This window comes from Sinocyclocheilus anshuiensis, unplaced genomic scaffold (genome assembly GCF_001515605.1).
Source record: "Sinocyclocheilus anshuiensis isolate Anshui unplaced genomic scaffold, SAMN03320099.WGS_v1.1 scaffold544, whole genome shotgun sequence".
NCBI lineage: Eukaryota > Metazoa > Chordata > Actinopteri > Cypriniformes > Cyprinidae > Sinocyclocheilus > Sinocyclocheilus anshuiensis.
The window spans coordinates 2,378,996-2,396,957 of NW_015555763.1; the positions used below are offsets into that span (position 1 = coordinate 2,378,996).

Genomic DNA, 17,962 nt, shown 5'->3' on the forward strand with positions numbered 1-17,962 from the left:
AAAAAAATTGTGGGATTTTTTTTTTTTTTTTTTTAATCTGGTTGACTAAAATTTGCTCCAGGCTTTTAAGGATTTTCTTTGAATGCATAGTTTTGTAGGGTGTTTTTTAATGGGTGTTGGTTCAGTTGTTTTGCAATGAGCCAGAGAATAAATCCGTATTAAGTTAGTTTCATGTGTACAGTCACGTCCCATTCTTGAGTTCAAACAGGGTTTTAGGACTCTAGATGTTGCTCTTAATAATGAAACTGCCAAGTACAGTAAAAAACCTAATCTCTATTTTTATAATATATATATATATATATATATATATTTATTTATTATTATTATTAAGAAGAAGACTTGAAATATGTGTTTTGACATTTCTTTTCTTTCTTTTTTTGGAGCTCACCAAAAAAAATAAACCTAGACATTCTGGTTGATAAAATGTGTTCCACAAAAGAAAGAAAGTCATACATACAACATGAGGATAAGTAAATGATGATGGGATTTTCATTTTTAGATGAACTATTCCCTTAATAGCTGTATCTTGCCCAGAATAGTAAATCAAGCTCAAAATCACATATGGTGGAGAGGCTTCCTTACAACTTCATTCTGAGATATTAGAATAGATATTAGATATTAGAATGCAGATCCTGTCTCACTGGCAGGATTTATCTTTTAATTTCTCAGCTGCATTGTTCCACTGTCTCAGTCATTCCCATGGGAATCTCAGCCACAGAATCAGGCAAAGGCATGAGGCAAGACCCAGAAAGCTCTGCGCTTACTATTTATGTCTTTCTGGTTGGAGATGACAGGGAGGCTTTAAACTGCAGAACTTTGGCAGGCTGGGCATTGGGAGTCTTCTCACGTCCATGAGATTCTTTATCTCAGCGTGACACAACTGTCCCCAGTGCTGTGCTAAGAAGGAGAAGAGAGTATCTCTTCTTTTCCACTCTTGTACCTCTTCTACTCTGTTCACATGAGAGCTGGAGTTTTGAGCAACCCAAGGTGTTTGCAGCACAACAGCTTAGACACGTTAAAGAGAGACGGAGGACTAGGATTGTGTAAAGCTGAAAGAGTAGAAACTGATATGGCCCACAGTGACTGAGGAAAATACATGTGACCTTTTAGGACCGCTAGTTAAAATCCAAAATCATTCTGTCATTTACTTCACCTCAAGCACGAAATGTAGGTTTCGACTGCAGTCTGGTTCATTTACATTTCTTGCTGAAGGGTCTAATAAAAAGTGTTTAAATTATGTTCATGATATTTACCAAAGCAGGTGGCTAAGGATACAGAATTACTGCTTTAGGTGCATCATATTTTAATAAACCACATCAGGGCAAGTTATGTGTATGGAATGACACTAAGGATTAATTATTAGAAGCCTAATGAATATAAGCAAATAATTTTCTCAACTGTGATATATGTGTATGACTTTATTTTTTCCTTTTATCAGTTGAACGGAAAAGGAGATGTTTAAAAGAACATTCTTGCTGCTCTTTTCCATACAATGTAAGTGGATTAGGACCATGGGCTGTCAAGCTCAAAAAATTACAAAAAACATCATAAAGCATCATAAAAGTAGTTTATGTTACTCAAACACTGTATTTAAAGTCATCTGAAGTCATATGATAGCTATGTGTGAGAAACAGTCAGAATTTTCATTATTATTCACTAAAAATCTTGCTTGACCGCTGTGGCCACCATTCACTTTCATTGCAGAGAAATAAAACATCTTTGTTTGTGTTCAACAGAAGAAAGTCATGCTGGTTTCAAAACACACAAGGGAGAGTAAATGATAACAACATTTTCATTTTTGGGTTACCTATCTCTTTAAGCATCATAATATGTATTTGGATACAGGATCATAACCACAAGATTCCCCCCATATTTAAATGAGCAGAGAATTTATTTTCTCATTATATATTTGTTCTCCTCTAATGTTTAGTTGGTCTCAGATACACTTGTTAGCTTCACAAAGAATTAGAATAAATAAATATATTAGAATCCTAATTTTAGCATGCAAACACTGCAACCCATTTCCAACATTTAGGGAAAAAAATTAAATGCATCTCAGTAAGCTTAGAAACAGACTCTTGGCTACACAAGCCTCACCATTTTTATGCTTGCTACACTGAAAGGCAACAAATGGAACGGCTTAGAGCTCCAAATCTGCTACAATAGAGACAGTAACCAGTGCAATCACACATTGTGGCACATAGATGTTATCTTTGCTGCCTCTGTCTCTCTCTGACTCACTTTATCTTTCCCTCTCCCTCTCTGAAAGGTGATTCAATTCAGGCCCCACATGCTCTTAAGCGCTTGCTGCTCTGAGACTCAGCGGTCTCTGCCCTTATGCTGCTGTTATGGAAGGGCTGCACTCTCCTGTCCAGGTAGATCAACAGAAACATCACACAGCCACGCTCCATTTAGGTGTAAAACTATAATAGCTATATTTTAGGTGACTCTGAAAAGACAACTCAGTCTAGTGCTAGCAAGACAAAGTGGCATGTTGAATTTTTATAGTAGAACAAAGTCAGTCTGGATGGAAGTGTTTCAGGCCACATGGATTCCCAAGTTGATTTCATTGTCTGATATTTCTATGGAAGAAATTGTTACGAACTGTCATTCAGCATCAGGGAAGAGGACCAAACCTGACTAATATATCTGTCACAGCAGAACACGTTCATTCACAGAGCACACGAGACAAAGGCAAGTGAGAACAGAGTCGCTATGAGCTTTTCAGCTCTAAAATGACATCTCGCACACTGAAAGAACTATATTTGCTTTACAACATTTGTCATGCGACAGTATGTTGGCTACTGTAACGCTGTCACAGTGACAAAGAACTAGTAGATCACTAGGTTGTCATGGGAACTAACATTCATTTGGGACAATGAATTACTCTGATAAAATTGGGCAGAGTGCATTTTTTGGGTTTAGGCTAATGCTATTGATTACGGTGCTTGCAAAGCAGCACTGCATTGATATTCGTAGACATTCTGTTTTGGGATCTTTCTAAACCCTAAGTATTACACTTCTGCAATTAATTCAGCCCAAACCACTTTACATATAGACATTGTTTCATCAGCAATGGGCACTTTTGGCCCTGATGACTCTTAGAAAGTAAGCTCGTTTAAAACATACTTTTCACACTCTCACCCAGAAGAGCTGTGCACAATTGAGCGTGCAAGCTCTTCAAAGTATATTCTATTGACCGTGAGCCTGGATGGACGCATTTGGTGTATGTGCACTACCAAGTGGACCATCTGTTTTTGAGTGCTCAAATCACTTGCATATGCACTGTAGTTGATGAACAGATTATTTTCTTGTGCATCACTCACACTTGTTTGAGTTTCCGTTTTTGCCATATGTGTGTAGATCATTGTTTAGATGTAAATAAAAGCCTAAATTAAATGTTCATCATATAAAGCAATTATATCTGCTCACAAGACTGCTAAATTCATATGGATTTACAGTGCCCTCCACTAATATTGGCACCTTTGGTAAATATGAGCAAAGGTGGCTGTGAAAATAAATCTGCATCATTTATCCTTTTGATCTTTCATTCAAAAACGGCACAAAATTCTTAACATATCATTAAAGTAAAACAATGGAAATTGGGGGGAAATCTAATGAAATAAATGTTTTTCTCTAGTTCACATTGGCCACAATTATCGCAAGTAATTTGTTTTCTCCTATAATACCTGATGAGTTTGGAGAACACCTGACAAGAGATCAGAGACCATTTCTTTAAAAAGAATCACTACAGACCCTTCAGATTCCCAGCTTCATGTTGTTGCTTCTTCTCTTCAGTTCACCCCACTCATTTTCTATAGGGTTCAGGTCAGGGAACTGGGACGGGATTTTTGTGTTGATTTTGATGTTTGTTTTGGATCATTGTTCTGTTGGAAGATCCAACCACGGCACATTATAAGATTTCTAACAGTGGCATTCAGGTTTAGATTTTTTATCTGTTGGTATTTGATAGAATCCATGATGCCATGTATCTGAACAAGATGTCCAGGACCTCCAGCAGAAAAATAGGCCCACAACATTAAAGATCCAGCAGTATATTTAACCGTGCACATGGGGTACTTTTTATCCCTGTTTGCACCAAACCCATCTGGTGGGTTTGCTGCCAAAAATCGCTTTTTTTAGTTTCATCTGACCATAAAAGCCAGTCCTTTTAGAAGTTCCCCTACAAGGTGATGTTTGATATTTTTTAGGCTTTCTGACCACAAGACTCAACTAATCTCTGCAATTCTCCAGCTGTGATCCTTGGAGAGTCTTTGGCCACTCAAACTCTCCTCCTCGCCTTGCATTAGGACAATATAGACTCACATCCTCTTCCAGGCAGATTTGTAGCATCTTTAGTTGATTGGAAATTCTTAATTATTGCCCTGATGGTGGAAATGGGGATTTTCAATGCTTTAGCTATTTTCTTACAGCCACTTTCTATTTTGAGAAGCTCAACAATCTTGTTCTGCACATCAGAACTATTCTTTTACTCCTTGTGATGGATGATTTAGGGAAATTGGCCTTTGTGTTCCTCATATTTATAATCCTGTGGAACAGGAAATCATGGCTGGACGGTTTCATGCTCCTAGTCACCCTGGTGTGCTAAAAAAATGTAAATATGAATGGGAGTATACTTCAGAGATATTTTACTTATAAGAATTTCCAGGGGTGCCAATAATTGTGGCCATCATGCATTGGAGAAAAACATTTATTTCATAATGTGAGCTTCCCCCCACTTTCAGTTGTTTTACTTCAATGATAGGTTAGAATTTTGTTAATTTTTTGAATGAAAGATCAAAAAGATAAACAATGCAGATTTTTTTTCACAACCGCTTTTGCTCATGTTTACCTAGGATGCCAATATTAGTGGAGGGCACTGTATTTTACAGCAATTTTTTGACCTTTTTGTATCTTCTAAGTTTTGGTTACCGGGACAGAAACCTATCAGTTTTCATGAAAAATACTATCTTCATTTGTGTTTTGAAGATTAACCAAACTCTTATGGGTTTGGAATGACATGAAGATGTAAGTTAAATGCATAATGGCTAATTTCATTAGTAGCATTTTATGTATCCTTAATACAAAGTAATATTTCCACACTTTTTGCATTATTTGCAGAATTTTATAATATTCTTTGACGTCTATGTACATTTCCAGCACAGTGTCATTTCCATCACATCTCAATTCATGTATTGTGTTTAATAGCATTCTGTGGTACAAATTATTGACTGGGCACTGCAAAATCCCTTAAGTGACAAAGTTGTTAAAGGAATAGTTCACCCAAAAATGCAAATTTGCTGAAAATTTACTCACCTATTGCTTTCTCCAGCGAAAAGTCATCTTGTCTGAATCAGGGGAGAATTATGCACAGATCAAGCACCGTTTTCAAGTGAAAACAGTTCAGAACAAATATGTTGGTGGATTTTGATATGAGAGGACAACAGAGGATTGGCTGGAGGAAGTGTTATTGTGGATAATGGACATTTTAGCCAAAACTGATTAAAGTTAAAATGCCTTAATGATGGATTTGTTGCTTACAAACATGCAGCTAATCACTTCACAATATGTTAACTGATGGACTGGAATCATGTGGATTACTTATGAAACATTGTGATCTTTTTATCAGCTGTTTGGACTCTCATTCTGACGGCACCCATTCACTGCAGAGGATCTATTGGTGAACAATTGATGTAATGCTAAATTTTTCAAAAATATTTTCCAACAAAGAAACAAACTTGGATGACCTGTGGGTGAGTACATTTTCAGCAAATTTTCATTTCTGGATGAACTATTCCTTTAAGAGCAGATTGTAGGTTAATACAGCCAACCATCTGTGTCAAAGCTGATGAAATATAGCTTTATATATATGGCATATATATATATATATATATATATATATATATGTTTTTTTGGCACCCATTCACTGCAGAGGATCTATTGGTGAACAATTGATGTAATGCTAAATTTTTCAAAAATATTTTCCAACAAAGAAACAAACTTGGATGACCTGTGGGTGAGTACATTTTCAGCAAATTTTCATTTCTGGATGAACTATTCCTTTAAGAGCAGATTGTAGGTTAATACAGCCAACCATCTGTGTCAAAGCTGATGAAATATAGCTTTATATATATGGCATATATATATATATATATATATATATATATATATATATGGTTAATTTATATGGCACGCACTCCGCTAATAGATTCTGAACATAACTGCAGAATAATGAACATTCATCTCCTGTATCAGCATTACATAAACTGTGTTTATTGGAATTGTGTAGGTTTATTATTTCCTTGGGAACAATTCACAAAGTCACCTTCCTTTTAAGAAGAATCTTATGTGGCAGATAAACTCAGTTCTGATTCTGATGTAGTCAACAGTGCACCAGAGGCATATGTGATCACGTATGATCTAGAATGAACAATATAGAATGACAGCTAGCCCTTAAAAGTTCCAGCATATTACAGCACATAGAGCAAGCCAACTCTCTCTAATGAGCACAACCAGACCATCTTAACCATCATTCCACAGTGCTGACGGGCTGTGCATTCAGCATGTTGCCTCATGGGCACCACTGCATTGTTTAAGGCAAGTATCCAGACCTCATAGAGATGCAAAACTCAGAGGAAAGGCTCCCATCCAGCCAACCCCAATCAAATGCTTCACTTCACAAAATGGCCTTGCCAGCTGTCCATGCTGACATTGTGTCAGTAATTAGCCAGCGGGGGCTTGTACTGGCAGGGAGGCAGTTAGCCTGTCTGCCTGCAAATGGAGGCGGTCATGTCACACTCATGAAACCCCAGGGGAGTTTGGAAACATGCAGGTTGAACTTCCATGGCCTGCTGGCACTAGGCTAAGAATGTACCGGTCATACCGACCAATGTCCTGATAATGGACAGACAGGATAATGGAAGGAGTGTAACACTCTGAAAACCCAGTTCAGTTTTTATGCACAGGAAATGAGATCAAGTACAAGTGCCTGCTTTGCCTGCAGCAATCTTGTGTGCCCTGATCAGATCAATAGGAGAGGTCACTTAAAGTCGTCGTAAAATTGACCCTATTTACTTTCTTTTCTGGTCTAATTGTGAACGGATGATCTCTGCACATTATTTCAAAGAAAAAATAATGTTTATCTTCATAATCTTTTCTCAAAATGTAATTATTTTTCAACCAACCAACATGCAAAATCCAATCAAGTTCTGATGGGAAAAAATAAAAAATCCCATCCCACCCTACATTTTTCCCAGTTTGCCTCCAAAATATAACAGAATTAAAATTGGTTGTGAATGCTATTTCACATTGACAGTGCTAGAAATAACGTGGGTTTGGGTTTGCCATTTTATAAGAGTAATTTCTTTCCCGCTTAAATGTCTGTAAATCACTAAAGCAACTTACTAATTTGTATGGGTTCACTGACTACATAAAACAAAGACTCTATCACTGAATAATGAAACTGTGGTCGGAAGGAAATTATTAAGTGACAAAGCATAATCAACAAACATCGACCAACAGACAAGAAAAAAAAGGAGACCTAAAAATGCAAGCATTCATAAAGGAATTATACTGGTGAGCAGTTCTCAGACAGGGAAGTTGTCACAATATTGCAGCAGGCCTAACTATAACGTTTTGAGACAAAGTCCAATTACACAAATGTGTTTTTCTAATATTAGTAATATTTTTGTACTGTATGTGCATATTTTAAAACATTGCAGAAGCAATATTTGTTGGCCAAAACAATGGTTTGATATTTTGTAAGTTACCTGTGTGTTCGTTTACCTGTATCCTTTTTTTTCCCCATGTGCAGTAACAGTAGAAAATGTTCAAGGGCGTTTTTGTAGCTAAGAATATAAGGTATAACGTATGTGCCTAAATAAATCTACTTTGTATTCAAGGCTGAGTGCATGCATGGTCAAGGGTTGAAGGGGTTCGAGGATCCCTCAGGTTGTTTATGTGTCACGTGAGGCGCCTCGGAACACACTGCAGCGCGCGTAAAAAATGCCCGCGGGCTCTAGCCGGTACTGTAAGTGGAAGGACTGGTCGTTTGTAAACCCCTTTAAACCCTTCGAGGTGCTTGAAAGATATTAAGTCAATGACAACAGAAGCAAACCTCAAGACCATTGTTTAAAAGACTCTTGCTCCCTTAATGACATTGTTTGAAAAATCTTGCACCCTTAATGAAGCTGTAGTGTGTGGAGACTGGCTTCTCGAGTCAGTGGGGTTCCCTCATGGAACCGTTCTCGTGACCGTTTTCGTACCGTCAGAAACGGACTTGGAGCGGCACTAAACGTAATGAACAAGGCGTCACATTTGTGAACAAGAATATGCTAAACGAGAGGGGCATTAGTATGTGCAGTTAGACATGTCAGTTAGTTTACAACAGGGAGGAAGGTGGTGTTAGAATTATTTTAATCTAAAAGTGAACTATGAAAATGGCATAATATAACGTAAATGGTGTTATAGAGAAAATATATTTAGGCTATGTTAATTGTCTTTAGCCTAGATTGATTAAAATGATGCCCAGCAGGTGACAAAAGACGAAAGTTTTGATGTAATTTGTGGGTACAATTCTTATGATTAAACGCTCTTAAGTCTCACAGACAGTAGATTGTAGACACGCATATTTATTAATAAACTTGTTTCGATTTGACTCGGTGTTCGGAATGAACGATTCAATGATTCCCTCATATCACAGTTACGCTCACATGGCATAACGATAACCTGCAACGAACGAATCCTTTTGGTGATTTGGATTCAAAAGATTCGAATCACTTGGACGATTCACAACCAACACCACGAGAAGATTCACAGTTCGAATGGTTACTTTTTCAAGGCTTATATCGTATATTAACGAGATTCGCAACAAAAACAACTCAAATAATCTAAAAAAAATACCCTCCTCGTTATTGAACAGTAGTGACTATCATATGTCAAATCCTCGAATTCTGCTTTTCCTCTTTCATTTAACAATATTTAACCGATCGTTTTGCAATCTCACAACACCATTATATTTAGCTAAAAACGCTAGCTGTCCCATGAATTCATGAACGGATACTTCAGCGATAGAAACTGCACTAAAACTCAAAACCCAGAAGCGCCGACATAAATCACAATACTTTTTTTCACACATGCACACATGCACTCAGCCAGCCATTAACTTATTGTACTTCATTCAGTCAGTTCAATTAAGCTGATATTAATTTAGAAAGCACAACGCGCCTTATGTGCTCGCCACAGCTCATTGCACAACGGGTAATTCATGATTTTGACAGGAAACCCTCCCTCATCCGAACAGACCGTTCAGCAGACTGTACCTCTGGCATCCGCTGTCCAAGGTGCTGATCAGCTCTGAGACGAGATTGATGTTTGTGGAGTGATTTAATCCGCATCAAGCGCGCGCTGATGGAAAACAAGAGATGTAGCCTCCAAAAGAAAAGCAATCCCTTGTCAAAACTATTGAAACGCGTGTGCACCCCACCACTGAGAGAGGAAATAGACACGCGTGTGCGGGCCGGTGCTATTCAGTCCGATCCACGTTAGGCTACTCTCTCTTTCTCGCTCGCCCTCTCTCTCCCTCTCTTGAATCAGTGATTCAGTCGCTTCCCTCACCCTCGCAGCAGAGAACATAAGTTATTGGCAATTTGCTTATGTTGGGAGACCGTCAGCCCACTGACTTCCTCCTTTAGTGGACAATGCAAAGGCTAAATGAAACCCCCACCAATATTGTGTGTAGGTTACATGCATTGTAAAAAAAAATAAAATAAATACTTTATAGCTATTCAAAATTAATAAATGCAACGTTTAGAACGGAGCTTCAAATTAGCTCCTTAAAAATAAATAATTTAAAATGAGTCACTGAACAGATCATATAAAAATATATATCTGAATTAATTCCAGAATGCTTATGGATAGAAGGCTACTAAATATCAGTTTTTGCAAGTATTCTAAATAACTAAAAATTGTATATTAAGTAACTGTAAAGTTGTCTTTAAAAAGTTAAAGGCATATTTACACAGTCAAGTTAAGGGTGCTCTGTGCCTGCTCAAAATTCTGTGTAAAGACACAATGCCGCTTAAAAGCCAGACTAAATTATTCCTGCTCTGACCCACCTCAGGCCCTAGTATCAAAGTACTGTATAAAAGTGCAATTGTTGTTTAAATGCATTTATGCCACCTCTGAGCAGCATTAAATGGTCTGTGTAAAGACACCTAAATGCCACTTCTGACGTGCTTCCATGCCACCTGTGCAGTGTAAATTTAACACAAGTTAAGGCTTGTCTTTGCCAGCACAAAATTCAGTGTAAAGATGCAATGCCGGATAAAAAAACAGACTAAATTATGAGTGCTCTGACCCATCTCAGCACCTAGTATGAAAGTATGCAGTTGTAATTGCTGTGTAAATGCATTTATGCCACTTCTGAGCAGCATCAATCAAGCTGTGGAAAGACATTTAAATACCACTTCAGAAGCGCTTCTGTGCCACTTTTGCAGTGTAAATTTGGCATTAGAAGATGTATCAGCTTATTTAATTTAAATCAGTCCCTTTACATGGTTTACATGGTTTTAACTCGATCAGTACTGTGTACTTCATGTCATGTTTTCTAAATGAGAAATATATGTGACCCTGGACCACAAAACCAGTCATAAGGGTCAATTTTTCAAAATTGAGATTTATACATCATCTGAAAGCTGAATAAATAGCTTTCCATTGATGTATGGTTTGTTAGGATAGGACAATATTTGGCTGAGATACAACTATTTGAAAATCTGGAATCTGAGGGTGCAAAAAAATCAAAATATTGAGAAAATCGCCTTTAAAGTTGTCCAAATTAAGTTCTTAGCAATGCATATTACTAATCAAAAATTAAGTTTTGATATATTTACAGTAGGAAATTTACAAAATATCTTCATGGAACATGATCTTTACTTAATGTCCTAATGATTTTTGGCATAAAAGAAAAATCAATAATTTTGACCCATACAATGTATTTTTGGCTATTGCTACAAATATAGGCTACCCCAGCGACTTAAGACTCCTTTTGTGGTCCAGGGTCACATATGTCATTGAAACAAAGTGATTATTATTTTAGACTACTGACAACAATACATGAACACTTGTCATATGAAACTAACACTCATTAAATACCGTAACATGCCACATGATTAGGTTCTCAACAAGGGAACAATCAAATAACTGATAATTTTAAGAAGAGCAAATGCATCCTGACATCACCAAAATTGTGATGTACTAAATGTGACTAAATCAACAACAACAGTGTAAATGAAACTGGCAAAAGGTCAAATAATCAAACAACTGCAATTATTTACAACCCAAAGCATGCTGGGAAAATGGTAAATTGGACTGAATGATAAAACTTGATTTGAAGCTAAATGTGTGTTTAGACAGGAAATGCTAGTAAATTAAAAACAGCTCCATGTTAATTGCATTTATTTAGTAATTAATCACACAGAAATGTTACATTCTTCACAGCAAAATGAATAGATATGAATCAAACATTTTAATTAAACATTTCTTTAATTTACTCATTATGGTCAAAAATATTTAATAACAAAAATTGTTTATAGGTTATGTAATTTTCAGAAGCACAGCAACATTTTACATTGTGTGCCTGAAACAGCTATTTCATGATCATTAGCTGGAGTATTTTGGCTCAGTTTCTCTGGAAATTAGGCATAGCTGCAGGACAGCGATTACATCAAAAAATGATTTTAGTCCTTTAAACATATTGTGATTATTATTTTTTTTAACAATTTTTATGAGTCAGCCATGATAATACAGACACCTGGCAACTTTGAAAGATCTGATTCTGCCTGCATCTTAAATATAGCATTTCCCCGAGACATCCCATGAACATAAAATAATCACAACATTCCTTTCTTAGCGTATCATTGTACACAATTCTCTTTTCCTTATGAATTGTTCAAACACAACTAATTGCACTTGTGTTAAGAAATAAATGAATATTGTATCATGTTTTGGCACACATGGACAAAAGAAAGACTCGGAAATGAAGTAACCCAAGAGACAAAGAGATCCCACTCCCAGGTTTTCCTAGAGAATCTCCACACAGAGAAGAATCATGACACTAGCACATTTGCAACAAAACCCGCTCTAATGAACCTTCTCACCAACAAAATGAATGTAAACGCTACACATGCAGGATTGCCCATATGTAGAAGCATCCATAAGAGAGAATACCCAACACTGCGACTTGAAGGCCTCCTTATAGTATAATAGAAGAAAATGCATTAGTTTTGAGGTTCTGCCAAAGAGAAAAGTGCACAAAGCTCTTCACAACCAAGAAAAAGTGAGCAAAGAAAGAGAAATCAAGAACAAAGGAGAGAGAGAGTTGTCTTTCTAGCCCAAGTTCAATTCAATATTGAACCACCTAACCACATACTCCCTCATTAGGCGGCATCCTGACTGACAGACATTTATTGGAAGAGTGTTGGACTGTTGTTGGGCTGGCAGCTTTTAGGACATATAGTTTTAATTTAAACATCACTCCGATTTCACATGCTCGGCTTCCCTTTCGCTTGCTATCCCTGTAGCAGTCTGATACCGTGTGGCTCGCGCACCACCTCTCATTAGCCCTCTAGAGCTCGGCCAAACTAATTAGCAGTGTGCTGAGAAGTTCATGTGGGCGTTAACATCTTCATTTGCTACTAAAATCAGTGGCCTTGTTAGTTCTGGTTGCTGCGGGGTGAAATAATGTCTCTATTGATTTAGGAATTTAAATGGCTCACTGTTGCTTAGAATATATTATATTGTTCATATGAACAATAAGCGTGTATATCACACCTAAGTAAAAGAATAAACCATTTAGATTCACTCTGTCACATTCTCAATCTGGTTTTTGCAGTTTAGTATCTGAGTGATTCATTTCTGGAGTGGGTAAACTTGTATTCCCTCTTGTGCATTCTTGCTGTGAAGAGTGATATATTCTTTTGCACTGCGGAGAAACTCAAGGCCGAAAGGCATTTGAAAGGCAATGAAGGAAAACAGTCCTTTCAGAAAACCTGCTTGGATATCAAATGCAGATTTACTCCCAAATGCAGATTCACTTCCTACAACACCTTTCTTTTAAAAATATAGATAGCTGGGTTCTTGTTTATTCTTTTTCTAATGAACAAGTAATGGCCTGCTGTTCTGAGAGCGATTCTTTTGCCCTCACTCACAGAATGCTAAAAGGCTCTGTGGCTGTGAATTCTCAGATAGATCAAATCTCTGATGGCTTTTGATGTTTTCTGCTTTTTTTTCTTTCTGTCTGTGTGTGTGTGGATCAAAATATATGACAAGGAGATTGTTAGTGAAGCAAGTGTTGGTATGCTTGTGCTGGCCTGTGTGCATATGTCCAGCAAATTAAAAAAGCACAACACTAAATGATTTCTCCTTCCTTCAGGCCCTCTCTGATGCCCCTCTTCTTGTTCTCTTTCATGCAAGGAGCTGAGAGATATGCAGCACTCTTTACCATATCAAAGACTAGCTCTGGCCCTCTCTGCATCTCAGACGAGGTTCACAAATAGACAAAAGGATTGAATAATCTTAGCCTACTCTTTTGACTGTCCTATAAAATGTTTTTTGTTTGCTTTCTAGGTATTCAGATTTCTGTAGTATGCCACATGGGGCATACTACACATTTTCTGTGGTAATTCTGCCATTGTTTCCTTTGTATTTTATTTTATGTTTTGTATTTTAGGAATAGCCAACTTAATTCAAAATTGACAAAAGCACCATAAAATGTTTTCCTGACAGACTGTGAGTCTGTGCTATGGAAAACTGACTGTATCTTTGTGAGTGAGTCATTGAAGCATTAATTCAAACAAATTGTTCAAACAATGACTTATTTAGGTACAAAATAAATGACTGGCTGAATTCAGAATGGCATACAGCTTTTATTTTAACATATCTCTTTATGGCAGGAATAGAAGAGTAGTATGCTAGTATGGGGTTCTGAATTATCTCACTGTCATTATGAGTGAGTCATTGAATTATTCACTCAACTAATTCATTTAAGCTCAATGCTGGCACAATAAGACACAATGGTTGAATATGCTTTGGTTTCTTTAGATCAGATTTCGCTGGCAGAGCAAAGTGTCAATATTGTGTTGACTGTTAATTTGAAGTTATTTCAATTTATTTACCTATTGTTTAAAGTCAATACTACATTCACAATTGGATGGCAGAAACAGCATACTAGCATACTTATCTTATTTTACTATGTACTATATATGGCATGAATATGCAGTTCTTAGTTTTGCTGTTATTATGAGTAAGTCATTGAAATATTCACTCAGCCGATTTAAGCACAATGATTCTTCCATAGGCTAAACACCACTACTGCATTGTTCGGAGATGCAACAGTTGAATTTGCTTTGGCTTTGTTTAGATCTGTTTTCGTTGGTGGAGGAAAGTGTCAATACTGTGTCAAAAATTTTACTTAATTTAAAATGAATTACTTCTTGTTTAGAGGCAATCACACTTGCAATTGTACGTTGGTCTGAAAATAGCACTGATATCCAGATCAACAACAGTGCTGCTTGTGTGATATTGGTATTGCAACTATTAGTTATATTGCAACTACAGTTATAACTAGTTGTATTGCAACTATATTCAGTTCCTTCCTACAGGCAATACAAGTGGTTACCTGGAGCCCCAACATGCCTGGGGGGCCCCGCAGGGAGCTATACATATATAGTACAATCACTGCCAAATAAACATTCTTTGTTCTCCATTGACAAAAAACGGGCACACAGGCAACACAATATACTACTTGAACAAGCAGACATGCATGGACCTCATCCTTTAACATCAACCACAGTTACAGTGACAACCAAAAATAACGCTAAGCATAAAATAAGCTCTCAATAACCAAATGAATTCAATCACCAAGCAACAGTAAACACAGCAACAGTATAAGCAGTAAACAGTGAAACAAAAAAGAAATATTGGTAATCTGCATAATTTATTCATATTGTGTGGCATGGCTGGTATATGGAGTACAGTATTATCCACACATTTCAAACTTTCCTCAAAAGTGCTCAAGTTTATTTAATACAAAAATTCACAGAATAAGTCACATAAATTATTACTTTGCGGCTATTTGAGATGCTTTCTGTGTTTAAAGCAGGTTTGGATGGCAGCACTTCGGTTTCCAAAGGCCTGTTACGTTTCTTCAAGAATAATCTGGGCAATGAATTCAAAAAGTGTCAACATAAAGACCAGTGAAAAAAAAAAGAAAGAGCAAAAATGTGGTCAATTAATCTCTATATTAACCAAACTAACTTGTCTACTAAAGATATGCTCTCTGTGAAGTATGTATATGTAGTCTTTACTTATATTTGCATGGTTTTCACTGCTTTTTAATTACAGTGTGCTGTTTAGTGAATTTGTTTCAATGCAGTTGTAATGGTTATGGTTTGTTGTAGTTATATGGTTTTAATATTATGGGGCCCATTTTTATTATTTTGCCTGGGGCCCCAAACCTATGGGCTGGCAATGACTATATTATCATATTTAAATATAAAGATAATAAAACATTATTTTATTGATTTGAAGACAGAAGACAGTACAGGAACATTCAACCTAATCATAAGATACAATATGTGAAAAAAAAAGTGACATTTTGTGGTGACTTTTGTTATGAGACAGCCCTGTGCTTTTTGTGTGTACAGATTGACTTACTCATAATGACTCACAACACCCTTTGCATGGTTCTCTCCAAATATTTTCACTGTGCTAGTGACCATTCTACCAAAACTAATGTCTAGGCGAAAGTGATATTTCACATCAGGGACCATTATACTTGGACTGTGAGAGGAGAAACAGTAGCAGAAAAAAAAGTTATGCCCTCTTAAATGATCGAATTGCCTTTCTCTTTTCTCATGGATGCACTCATCACTCCTGATATTGCCTCTGCCATCATCGTGTGATAAGTTCTGGTTTCACTCAGCCACTCTGCTGGAATGCGGTAATTGTCTCTCGCCGGCCTGTATTCTGTGTACAGAGTGCTGTTTTGCAATTCTGATTTGAAGAGGCCACTCAGCAGCATCCTTCTTCCAAAAAGAGTCCTTTAGAGTCAGTAGATACAGTATAATTCTGTTGGTTTTTGTATCAAGATAAATTGTATGTATTAAGCGGAGATCATACAGTTCATACAATGCAAATTTAACTCCCTCAAAGAACTGTCATTATCACTTAACACAAATAATAAAAATCTATGAGCATTCAAATCCTGTCTCTCTCACTCTCTAACACATTCAGAAGCAAAAACAAACACACACATTTAAATGTGGAAGTGACAGGCTTGTTAGTGATAAAAGGGAAGATAAAAACATCCACACACACACACCCTACTCATCTGATGTTGTGCCATAGCTGGATGGTTATAAGGATCAAGGCTGTTAAAAAAATAGGCTGCAGATACTGTCCAGTGCTGGAGTCACCTAAAAAAACATGACTGAGAGTGCAGTAATATATTACCCCCATTGTGTTTAAAAGAGCAGATGACAGCAAGTTAAACAGACACAGAATATGCCTAATTCGATTTTAACAAATGACTAATTTCAAACAGGTTTCCTGGACAGTGGACACTCCCCCTGTCTGGTATTGTTCAAAGAAACACATATAGCCCCACCCCCAACTCACATCATTGGTTGAGCCAGTGTAGCTGTTGTCAGGCAGATTGGAATACTCTAACAAACTTGCAATGTTTTGATAGCCAGCAGCATAGTGTTTGCACTTTTCAGGGAAAACTACTTAGAAACTGCTAACTTGTTTTTATATTAAACTGGGATATGAGAGAGTACGTTAACACTAAAAAACTACACACATGATTAATCATTTTAATTTAATTAATTGCGACGTTCTAGCAGATTTCTTCCCTGACTGTGACTGTAGTCCTCTGATAAGGACAGTTTCAGAAAAATCAAGATGCTCTGTTGATAGTACAAAACTGATGCAGATATTGACAGCAGCTATCACTGTGATCTGTGATATTCATCAGCTCAAGCTGTAAACACAAGGCTGAGGCAGTCCTTTTTTTGGAAAGGACATCCTTTGTAAGTTAAACTTTAGAGAGACTGTGAGGAACACACAGTAATGTGGAGTTGAGAAAATTGGGAGTTTTTTGACATGAGTCATCTGAATGCTTAAAAAGACCAGCCTTGAATTTTTATACATTTAATTCAGTTAACATTTAAAATGTGTCTTAAAGATTTCATGCAGTACTAGCAATGTATATAGAGGGTGTGATGGAATTATACATAAAACTCTTGATAAATCATTTATTAAAACAAATATCAAAGTTTGTCTTCAAAAGCAATATGTAAAAGGGTAGTTTACTAAAAAATAAAAAGTCATTATTTACTCACCCATATGTAATTCCATATTTCTTTCTTCCAGGGGACACAAAAGGAAATGTCCAGGTTGTTCTTTTATATACAACAATGATGGATTGTAACTAGACCTCTCAAGCTCCAAATAATGACGAAAAAGCACGATAAAGTACTTTAAGAGGGAGGCATGATCCAATGGATTTTGACATTATTTAAAGGGATACTCCACCCTAAATTGAAAGTTCTCCCACCATTTACTCACCCTTACAAGGTCCCAGATGTATATGATTTTCTTTCTTCTGTTAAACACAAACTGAGATTTTTAGAAAAAGAAACCATCTCTTTGAGTCCATATAATGCAAGTGGAAACTAACCCAAAAGTTGACAAAGACCACATAAAATGAACACAATGGTAATCCATACGACCCCAGTTGATGAATCATGGTCAATATGTTTTAACCAATAAACCATCATTTCTAGGCAACTGTCAAATGTGCGTTTGCTTGAAGTAAATGTCAACAAGCCTAATGTAATTCATATACATCTGTGACAGCATGAATGCGAGTAAATGATGAGAGAATTTACATTTTTGGGTGGAG

The 17,962-nt window shown here is 36.7% G+C and overlaps 1 protein-coding gene across 1 annotated transcript in view; it reads right to left on the reverse strand.

Moving 5' to 3' along the window:
- Positions 1-9,528, reverse strand: part of LOC107674105 (transmembrane protein 121-like) — a 23,875-nt gene extending 14,347 nt beyond the window's left edge. The window contains exon 1 of the mRNA XM_016467992.1: positions 9,321-9,528. The gene's annotated coding sequence lies outside the window, so the exon portion shown is untranslated. The remainder of the gene's footprint in view (positions 1-9,320) is intronic.
- Between the last annotated feature and the right edge of the window lie 8,434 nt (positions 9,529-17,962).